We start from the raw sequence: 7,808 nt of genomic DNA, 5'->3' as shown, positions 1-7,808 counted from the left end.
AGGGCTCCCTCTGGGTCCTACTGCCTCTGGCTCCAGTCAGCTTTGACAGGGAGCTGGGGGCGAATACATTTACTAATTTTTTTAGGGGCTCTGTGGCCTGGATAGAATGGCCTGGTGGGCCGGATCCAGCCCATGGGCCATATTTTGCCTGCCCCTGGCTTAAGTCATAACACGCCTCATTCAAAGGAGCAACCTACCTTGGCTGTTGAATATAGGAACCCAAGCATCAAGCTCATGTAGTTTTTTTGCTACCATGTCACTTTTTATGGAACACCTCACTTATGTAATCATGATAAAGTGTACAACATCCTGTGGAAACAGGAAGAGAAGAAAATGGTGAATCTGGGTTGTTGTTTTTTTAAGTTAAGAGATTTTGCTTATTTTATTGAATCTGGAAAATGTTAGGAAACACACATATCCTATAACAAACCAAATTCACTGATTGCCACAGTGTACTCAGCAGCTGAAGGGCCTAAACCAAGGACTGCTGAGGTCAATTGACCATAATGGGAAAACTGTGCAAAGTTGATCAATTAATCTTGAACTTCCACAAACTTTGAATACACTTTAAAAATCACCAGAGTGGTTATCTCAGGATTTTGCTTAATACGTGACATGAAAACCAGTTATCACAGCTTAAGATGCTGAATTTTTTTAAATAATGTGCTAAAATTTCTGAGTTTTCAGGTGGAGGAGTTGACTCTTTAGAGTTCAGAAAGATAGCTATTTTATTAAACTTGCGGTGTTTTGAAACACTGATGTAAAGCACTGCTAGTTTATGGTGTGGGAAAGCCTACAGTAATTCTACATCACATTGCAGGCTCTCATGGAAAAACTCACGAGAAAAATGTAAATAAAATATACCCAAGCATGCAAGCCAATGATCTGTTTGTTAAGCCTATTGGCACATACAGGGCAATTTTATTGCATGACCTACTGGTTAAAAACATCAAAAGTATAAGTCAAATCATTTGAAGAACTGCTGTTTAGTGAGTTAGAATGAATGAAGTCTTTAGTGAGTACATGCTTTCCGATTCATCACTGGTTCTGTTCTAGTCATGCCCTATCCTAGTCCTAACTCCCCCAGGCAGTCTTTCTAAGGACACTTGACCTGCCAGTCATATTTCAGAAACTACTGATATGCTACTTGCTGATTTAGTTTAGATTCCAAACAGGCTGGCTGCTGGATTACAGACTAATGACCCATCAGATGCTAAAGGCAAAGGCTTAAAGTGCACTAGTGAATTAAGCCTCGACATTGTCTGAAGGGAAGAATTTATTATGTCATTACATTTGACTCAATAAGTTTCACTTCTTTAGATGCATTGCGCTAAGCAAAAAGTAAGAAATTAATGTAACTAATGTAACCTGGGTTACCATTTTTCATTTTATTCAGGTAACATATTGCTGCTTAGGTATAGAACCAAGGAACAATAGTTTGCTGAAATCTAGAGCTATCAATAGGAATGATAGGTTGAAAACTGTGCAAAGCTGATTATCCAACCATGGATTCCACAAACTAGGTTTAGTTGAATATATGCTTCAGTTGGTAAATACATAGGAAAGTGAGGCTTGCCTGATTTAATGATACCCTAGGTGAGGTTTCAGGAAGCTTTCCATCAAATATCAAAGCCTCAGAGGTGCAAAGATATTAGCAGTAAGTTATAGATAATACTGAAATTCAATGTGAAACTTAATACGGACACATAATGTGATGAGTCAAATAAAGATTTCAGCTTGATTCTCAGAAGATGCATAGGAATCTGAAGACAATGCCTTGTAATGTAAAGATCATTTTGAAATATATAAAGATTTTAAACATTTGGTGTTTTATCTGTCTACATATGTCTCAGAGTTGTTTTATAGCAACAGATAAAGTGTTTATAAATAATAACAAAGATATTTAGGAAAATAGTAGGATGTTTTTCTTTAGCTTTTGTCACTCATCATTTTGCAGTATCTGATAAAGCTCTCCTGGGTCTTTAGAGGCAATTAAATATTGTAAAGGCGATCAGGCTATCAATGGAATATTAAGTTTGATGCCTTTTAATATGTGACATTGTACTGATAGTGACATTTCTTGTATTGGTTATCCTTTATATCAGCAGGAGTAGGAGGGTAAAGGGGTTAAAAAAAGACTGTAAACCCATCTGAATGTATTAGATGTTAGTTTTAATGAATGAAATACTTTATAATAAGTGTTGTGTTGCAGTGAGACACACATGAACCATATACATAAAACAAGCCAGTAGGTCTGGGATTAGGATTTTTCATTAGAATATTTTAATCACATTAGTACCATCCATAATCAAAGGAAGTATTTAATATTCTAGGCTCAAAATTAAAATTGACCTAATGGAGTGAATTTCTTTCCTTTTTATAGTCACCTAAAGGTGGTCACTGCTCCTTGTAAGCCAGGAAGTGGTTAAAGGTCACACTGTTTTATGTTCAAACATAGTTTGAATCGTCTTTTTTGCTGCTATACTGGAAACACAAAGTTCACTTTAACTTTTGTATTGAAACTCTTTTTTTTGTTGTGGTCTAGACTATAAAGAAAATCTACAGACTGCCAAACACATACTTACCCATTCAGCTAATACTGAAAAACAAATGCTATATGTCAGCTGACAACCACAAGCCATGCTGCTTGTGCGTCCTGTCAGTAGGCTCTCAGAAAAAGGCAAGCCATATCAGGCAATTGGAACATTCATACTTTTCCAGCAATGCTGTGTGTGGCAATGAAGCATCTTGCATGTACACACAGACACATGCATCCACACAAATGCACACACACTCACACACACAAATTAGACGATTTAAAATTCAGTCAAATCAAGATTCTGCTAATCAAAGGTAGTTTATATCACTGGGCAAAAGCATTCACAGTAACTTGCTTTCTGGCTTACCTAAAACCCGGGAGGGCGGGGGGTCTGTTGATTTGCAGGATTGCTTGATTGCTTTGGTTTCATTGGCAAATATTTTCTTGTTATGCTATATACCATAGCAAGGAAGAGTGACTAATTGCACAATATATCTGTCCTTGTGTGCAGAAGAGGGTAGAGTATACCGGTATACATGATCTCTAATTTACTTCCATGATTGTAGATTGCTGTTTTATTCTACAGTCACCTGAATAATTCCAATTTATTTATTGTATCGGGAAATTTGTTGTTCAGGAAGTAGGGTGCTCAAAATGGACACATTAGTATTAGAGGCCTTTGTTAATCAACTGAGTACGTCATGTTTTCCTGTCCATTTCACCACACCAATATCTAGTATTATTTTCCAGGTGCATCATGATAATATCAGGGAATTTTGATAAACTTTATTATTCTGTAACATCTCCTGCACCCCTCCTCTTCATAACATTTGAAGAAGGCTGTTAACTCTAAAGCTGTACATTTCTGAACAAGTTTAATCTTTCAGGTGTTACCTTGTTCTGCCTTCAGCCTGACTTCACACTAACCCAGTTGAGAACCTCTATCTTATCCACCACTTCCATTATTTGTCTAGAGAGGGCTGTCCAACTGAGAGGCTTGGAGCTGCACACAGCAAGGGCCATACAGTTGCCATGGCCCCTCACCTCCCCAACTGCAAGCTCCCCCAGCACTGCATGGGTGGGCAGTACCTCCCCTCGCACTTCATGTATGCAGGTAGGTGGGCAACCCTTCTACCTCCCTGACTGTAGGCGTAGCCACATCCCCTTGCCCTGCTCTGCTCCCCCAGGGGCAGAAGTTGAAAGCCATTGAAGGGAGTGGGCATCTGAAGACTGGCTCCAGGAGTAGCCAAAATGGTGAGGTGAGTAGCAGCAAGGAGCAGCCCGAGGACCACAGATTAACCCCTCACAGACCACCAGTAGAAAAGCCCTGGTCTAGAGTAATTTAAAACATTATACAGTTAGTGAAATATCAAAAAGGAACTGACAGAAAGGTCGTTGATATAATTCTGAGCATTTGGTAACCTACAGCAAATGAATGGCTGAGAGCGAGATGGTGATCTAGATCATCATCTGGTGGCGACATGCCTGATCAGACTCTTTCTGCTGGAATTTCATGATGTTAAAGCTTCAGTCTTTTGGAAACATTGGCAGTGGGGAGGGAGAAAGAGAGAGAATCTCACTGTGTGTAGGCTGGTATTTAGATAGATATTCTAGAATGGGGTTATGCTTTCCCTTATATACATAGGGAAATAGCAATTGTGACAAGGCCATTCAGGGAATTACTCAGGAGAGATGGGGTCTGAAAGCGGACTTGTCACAATTGCTATTTCCCTATCTGTATAATGGGGAGAATAGCTAGCTTATAGTGGTTAGTATAAGACGAGGAAGAAGTGTGTGTGAGTGAGAGGTAGTGGGCAAGGGAGTTACCAACCCCGCCACCCCCAGCCACTGCCTTCCCTGCTGTAGCAGTGGAGAGAGGGAGGGAAGAATTAATTGAACACTGATAATTAGATTCTATACCTGGAAAATTATAACAAGTTTATAATTTCTCCATATATAGAACTAATTATTTGGTGGGGTTGTCATAAATTTAGGGTTGACTTAGATTTCAGTCGACACGGTAGTTCAGTTTTTGTCTTTTGCTGAGTTCAGTAATGTGCCTCCCTGCTATGTTGTGGTTTTATTAAGTAATAAGTATTGTCAAGTGGTTCTTTTCATGTGAGAAAAGATATTCTGCAGACTGGGTACTGGAGTGGGTGTAGTGGGTAATAAGAAATGAGATAGAAGTTAGCTTGTCCACCTTGTTCTAACCTAATATATAATAATAATAAATCTGTTGAGAGAGTGGTTAATTTAAGAGGCTGTTGGAACAGTAAGGAAGAAATACTGATATTTTCTATGAGCAAACAGTATTAAGATAAAGGGACAATTTGGGCTAAATAGCTTCAGTGTAGACTGTTCTGGTTTTTGGTTGGGGTTTTTTTTTTTTTTTTTGGTTTAACATCCCTTAATATTCAAATAATTATTTTTCAAAAATATTAAATAATTTGAAGAAAATCAGGCTTCTGTTTCTAACATTCATGGACTTATTTTGTCCTTTGCAGTAAGGCTGTGGAAGAGACTGTCCAAGAAAGATGTTGAATCTCCTTCATTTGGAGGTTTTCAAGACGAGGATGGATAGGTATTAGCTTTAGGAATAGCATTCCTGTGTTTATGGAGGGAGTTGGACCAGATAACCATTAAAGGTAAACAAGAAGCCTGGCCTGAAGAGGAAAAGAAAAAATTGTCCCATGTCTTTGTAGAGTACCACTTAGGTTGTTACTTGGACCAGAACCTATTGTGCAACGTACTGTATAAACACAGGGCAAACCAAGAATGCGTGCTCCGTTCAACAGCTCATCTGCACTTGCTAATGGCAGCGTGCCATGTTTTAGTCATGTTCGGTTTGAATAAGGAGGAACCAGGGAGAGTTTGCAGTATAATTAAAAAATGGATAATATCATTTACTCACACAGCACCTTCTAGATGAGCAGCTAAAAGGGTTTTGATCCTTGTGGTTTCCTTGTTAGTTTAGGTAACTGTTATTCCTTTTTCCAAAAGAGAAAGTAGAGGTACAGAGAGTATATAGTTAATTTAAAACTTTGTCATCAGAAGAAAATTTTTTTACAAAATAGTCCCCTCCCCTGAGGACTGTCTTCCCCCGCCCCCAAAGTTTCTCTCTCTTGATTGCTTTAAATGATGTGCTGAAGATCAGATGCACAGGACACCAATGGCAAAAGACAGAAATGGAAAGGAAAAGGTCCCTTGTTGTCTGGCTTTGTGACCTCTGCTTTAGCAGCAAGATTCTTTTCCTCCACCTCCTTCAAAGAATTGATCCAGAGAGATGCTATCCTCTTTGCCTTAAGGCTTTCTCCCCCCCTGCTTTTTAATATCTCCAATGACTTTAATTAAACTCACCCAAGTTTTACAAGCCTGGGGAACTGTTATAAAAACACTGGTCTTGTTTGCCAGGTGGGTTTTCTTTCCCAGGCAGACTGCTCTGTTTTATTATCTGTCAGACCTTTGCTATGGGAGGTAAACTAAACATGCACAGAACAAGTTAAAACACCAAATGTGCTTTTTTCATAGTGGTTGGTTTTACTTTCAAAGGGGGAGTTTCAGTTACCTATTCTACAATGCTTCATTTCATCTCAGGTATTTCAGGTAGATTAATAGCTTGATATAGTGTGCCCCGTGTGAAATCAGTGATGCAGTAGTGTTACCTCAGATGCAATAGGTACAAAGTACAAACTTCAGTCAGTAAAAGTTCCTTGTTTTTTTCCTTACTTGCATTACACCTAATATGATTTGGTAAATTTTAAACACCCTTAGCGATCTGGCTTTTAATACATGTATTGAGTTTGTTTGCAAAATTCACATAAAATACACGGTTTTGCTGAAAATAGAAATGGCAGTTCTTGACGCTTCATTATCTTTTTATAGAGGTATATTCTAAAAAGAATGCAGAATGTTTTAAATTAGTGGTGCACCAGTTCAAGGCAAAGTACTGTCAGTAGTGTAACTTGGTATGGACAAGTGGGCCATCAGTCTTGGGTGCCAACTCAGTGGGGGTGCCAGAATGGCAGAGCTGCATGGAGTCTGCCCCAGCAGAGTCTGCCCCATGCTGTTGCTGTTGCAGCAGCAACTGGGTGCACGTGTACTAGGGCTGTGTGAAACAGCACCATTTTGTTTAGACTTCCATTTCACCATTTTGAAGGGACTGTTCCGTTTCGTTTCATCAACGCTGTTTTGACATTTTGTCCATAGGCTATAATGGGGAATCGTGAAAATGACTATAGCTTTGTCATTTTTCATTCAGATGAAAATTACAGGGATGGTAAGCCCCTTCTGAGGGCTTGAAGGTTGACTAATTTCAAGGAGATAGGTGCAGAGGTTTCTGGGAAAACTGTACCTCAGACTGTTCAAAACAAAACTTTTCTCACTTGCCAGCAGCAGCAGCCTGCTGTCATCCGGCGTGCAGATCTGGGGGCGCAGGAGGGCTGCAGCTGCGGGGCTGTGCCAGACTCTTCCTGGGGGGTGCATGCCCCCTGGGAAGAGCTGGGAAAATGATCAGAGAGTGAGGAATCTAACAGGGAGCTAGATGTCAATATGAGAGCTGTCTTGCCCCCCTCTTCCCCATCCCGCTCCTTAGTTTCTGTTTAGCTGCAAGCAAACCCAGCTTTGAAACTCAAAATGTTTCAAAACTTTTGAAATGTTTTGAGTGCCCTCGTTTCATTTTGAAGCTGTTTTGGAGCCTTTTGTTTTGTTTCAATTTTGCTGTTTCGAGCTTGATACACAATGAAACAGCTTAGAAATGAACCACCCGGCAAAATTTTGCCCAGCCCTAATGTGTACCTCACTGCTGCTCTAGCAGCAACAACCAGGTAGACCAGAGGGTGATTTTTGAGTCCCTGAAGCAGGTAAGATTCCTGCCTTGCCCCTGCTCCTCCACTGCTCTTTGCACCTCTTCCCCTCTGGTGCTCGGTGACGCCTCCCACCCATCCTTGATCTCCATCGGAGTTTCTCTAGGTGCTAACCCTGCTTGTTACAGTTCTAAGTACTATACATATTTCATCCTTTTCTCTGTGTTAAGCAGTATGGCCTTTGTTTCCATAATATCAGCACCTCACAGTCTTCAATGTAGTTAACTTCAAAACACCTGTATGATATTGAAGTGCTATTATCTTCAGTTTACAAAGAGAAAAACTGAGGGACAGAGACTGAGGGCAATATTTTAAAGGTGTTTAGGCACTTACTTCTTGCCTTTAAAGCAACTGGGCCAAGCTCATGTAGGCAACTTGTTAGAAGAAAAGCAAGTCAAAGCCTCAGA

Source organism: Alligator sinensis, unplaced genomic scaffold (genome assembly GCF_000455745.1).
Source record: "Alligator sinensis unplaced genomic scaffold, ASM45574v1 scaffold693_1, whole genome shotgun sequence".
Taxonomy (NCBI): Eukaryota; Metazoa; Chordata; order Crocodylia; family Alligatoridae; genus Alligator; species Alligator sinensis.
This window is presented reverse-complemented; position numbering follows the sequence as displayed.